Here is a 3,792-nt window from a genome sequence, read left to right as displayed (position 1 = left end):
CACAGAAGAATGAAGAACTTCTGAGCGATGTTGAAAAAATGAATGGAGATTTGAGAACGATGTTGAGGCACACAGAGGAATGAAGAACTTGTGAGCGATGCTGAAGAGATGAATGAAGATTTGAGTATGATGTTGAAGCACACAGAAGAATGAAGAACTTGTGAGCGATGCTGAAGAAATTAATGAAGATTTGAGAACGATGTTGAAGCACACAGAAGAATGAAGAACTTGTGAGCGATGCTGAAGAGATGAATGAAGATTTGAGTACAATGTTGAAGCACACAGAAGAATGAAGAACTTGTGAGTGATGCTGAAGAAATAAATGAGGATTTGAGATTCAGTGTAACTCTGGAAGTTTGGGAGGCGTTCCACTTAGGGATACCCTGTAATACTGGGAGCACAGGAGGTGTCCCTCTGAGAGATACACTGTAACGCTGGTAACGCAGAGAATGTCCCACTGAGTGATACACTGTAACGCTGGTAGCACAGGGAAGGTTCCACTGAGTGATACACTGTAACGCTGGTAGCACAGGGAAGGTTCCACTGAGTGATACACTGTAACGCTGGTAGCACAGGGAAGGTTCCACTGAGTGATACACTGTAACGCTGGTAGCACAGGGAAGGTTCCACTGAGTGATACACTGTAACGCTGGTAGCACAGGGAATGTCCCACTGGAAGATACTCTGGAAAGCTGGAACACAGGAGACGTTCAGCTTGAGAACACGCTGAACGCTGCTAGCACTGGTGATCATTGGTAAAGACGATACTCAGGCGCCGGGGCTCTGTACGGCGTCTGCCTTTGAACTTCCCGCCCTCTCCCAATTGGTGGAAGGGACCGATGACGTCACCCGCTCACCACGCTCTCGTGGATGCCGGGCGCAATGGCGGCGCCCACACCCCGGGAACCCGCCGGAGGCAGTGCTAGCAAGACGCGACGACCCGGAGCCCACCGGGGGCGACGACCGCCGGGAGACCCAGTGCACCCGGAGCGGTAAGCGTGGCAGCCGCAGCGCCGCAAGTGTGACAGTACCCCCTCCTCTAGGAGTGGCCCCTGGACACTTTCCTGGTTTCGTTGGATGTTTAGAATGAAAGATCCGGACTAGTCGGGGAGCAGTGACTTCAGAAGCTTTGACCCAGCTCCTCTCCTCAGGACCATAACCTTTCCATTCTACCAGATACTGTAAATTCTTGTGAAGATAACGAGAGTCAAGAATAGTTTTGATTTAAAATTCTGTTCCAGCTTCAGTCTCTACCGAGGTTGGGCTAGGAGACTCTGAATTAAACCGATTTAAAATGAGGGGACGAAGGAGAGAAACATGGAAAGAATTTGGTACCCGAAAGTGGGAAGGCAATCCCAATTTGCAGACAACAGGGTTCAGGACTTGCAAAACGGGGTAAGGACCGATGAACCTCGGAGCAAACTTCATAGCAGGGACTCTTAAATGAAGATTGCGGGTAGAGAGCCATACCATGTCACCAACTTTGTATTGAGGAGCTGCTCGCCATTTTCTATCCGCAAAGAATTTGTAGCGGCCAGAGATTTTCTTGAGATTAGCATGAACCCTACTCCAGATTTGACTGAAGTGCCGGAGAGTGGAAGCTGCAGCAGGAACATCCACCGAAGGAAAAATTGGTAATTCTGGGACTCGTGGATAGAATCCATAATTAATGAAGAATGGGGACTCACCAGTGGAAGAGTGGTACAGATGATTATGGGCAAACTCGGCCCAGGGTAACAGTTCCACCCAATCATCCTGTGAAGGAGAGAGATAAACGCGGAGAAAAGTCTCTAAATCTTGATTGACACGTTCAGTTTGCCCATTGGTTTGTGGATGGTAAGCAGATGAGAACTTGAGTTTTATTTGTAAGGCTGAGCAGAGGGCCCTCCAAAATCTTGCAGTGAACTGTACCCCTCGATCAGAGACTATCTCCCGAGGTAACCCGTGCAGGCGGAAGTGTTCACGAATAAATAGTAAAGCCAACTTGGGAGCCGTTGGTAAACCGGTCAACGGAACAAAATGTGCCATTTTTGAAAAGCGGTCAATAATCACCCAGATGGTATTGTAACCCTTGGAGAGGGGTAATTCAGTAATAAAGTCCATAGAAATATGGGTCCAGGGTTTCTTAGGAATGGACAGTGGACGAAGCAACCCCGCAGAAGCCAGACGAAGAGTTTTGTGCTGAGCACATTGAGGACATGAATTGACATAATCTTGTATATCCTTCTTCATGGTGTCCCACCAATATGACCTTCGTAGAAATTCACACATTTTTTGAACTCCAGGATGACCGGAAAACTTGGAGATATGAGCCCACTGCAGTAACTTTGGTCGAAATTCAACTGGTACAGACATTCTCCCAGGAGGAGGACCCAGAGACGTGGGAGCTGCTAAAATAGAGACTGGACTGAGAATTAAACTCTTTTCAAAGGAATTCTCCTCAACCGAGGCCGTTAAAGAACGAGACAGAGCATCAGCCTTAGCGTTAAGAGTCCAGCCCGGTACTTAATAACGAACGAGAACCGAGTGAAGAAGAGCGCCCATCTAGCTTGACGGGGATTCAAGCACTGGGCCGTCTTGATATACAACAAGTTCTAGTGATCGGTGTAAATAGTAATTAGGTGTTTAGCACCTTCCAATAAGTACCTCCATTCTTCTAGGGCAGATTTTATTGCTAAAAGTTCCTGATCTCCAATGGTGTAGTTTCGTTCAGCAGGAGAGAACTTAACGAGAATAGAAACCACATGGATGTAACTTCCCATCAGAAGAGTACTGTGAAAGGACGGCACCGATGCCTACTGAGGAGGCATCGACTTCCAAGAAGAATGGTTTTGAGAAATTCGGTTGTTGGAGTACCGGAGCAGACATAAAGGCTGATTTCAACCGGGCAAACGCTACTACAGCTTCGGAAGACCAGAGACTTGGGTCAGACCTCTTTTTGGTTAGGGCAGTAATGGGTGCAACGATGGTAGAAAATCCCTTAATGAATTTCCGGTAGTAATTTGCAAAGCCCAGGAATCTTTGTACCGCTTTCAAGGAGAGAGGCTGAGTCCAGTCCCGAATGACAGTGAGTTTTTCCGGATCCATGTGAAGCTCCGTACCCGAGATGACATAACCGAGGAACGGAATTGAAGGGACCTCAAAGATACATTTGGAAATCTTGCCGTAGAGACGATTCCTACGTAAGCGAAGAAGTACTTCTTTGACCTGTACTCTGTGCTCTGCAAGATTCTTAGAAAATATCAGAATGTCATCCAAGTACACCACTACGCTTTGGTATAACATATCTCGGAAGATTTCATTTACAAATCCATGAAAAACGGCAGGGGCATTGCTGAGGCCAAATGGCATTACCAGATATTCGTAATGCCCGTCCCTGGTATTGAAGGCCATCTTACATTCGTCCCCCTGTTGGATACGTATCAAATTATAGGCTCCTCTTAAGTCGAGTTTAGTGAAGACGTGGGCTCCACGAACCCTATCAAATAGCTCTGTGATTAGCGGCAAAGGGTATTTGTTCTTAACGGTGATATCATTTAAGCCACGATAATCAATACATGGTCTTAACCCCCCGTCCTTCTTCTTCTTCACGAAAAAGAAACCTGCTCCAGCCGGGGAGGTAGAGGGGCGAATGAATCCTTTCAGTAGATTAGATTTGATATAGTTCGACATAGCTTGGGTCTCGGGTAATGACAAGGGATATGTGCGTCCCCGGGGTGGCATTTTCCCTGGGATAAGCTCAATGGGACAGTCCCAGGGTTTATGGGGTGGTAACTGATCGGCCGCCTGTTC

Source organism: Pseudophryne corroboree, chromosome 11 (assembly GCF_028390025.1).
Source record: "Pseudophryne corroboree isolate aPseCor3 chromosome 11, aPseCor3.hap2, whole genome shotgun sequence".
Classification (NCBI taxonomy): Eukaryota; Metazoa; Chordata; class Amphibia; order Anura; family Myobatrachidae; genus Pseudophryne; species Pseudophryne corroboree.
The sequence above is the reverse complement of the archived record's forward strand: the minus strand, read 5'-3'. Positions refer to the sequence as shown.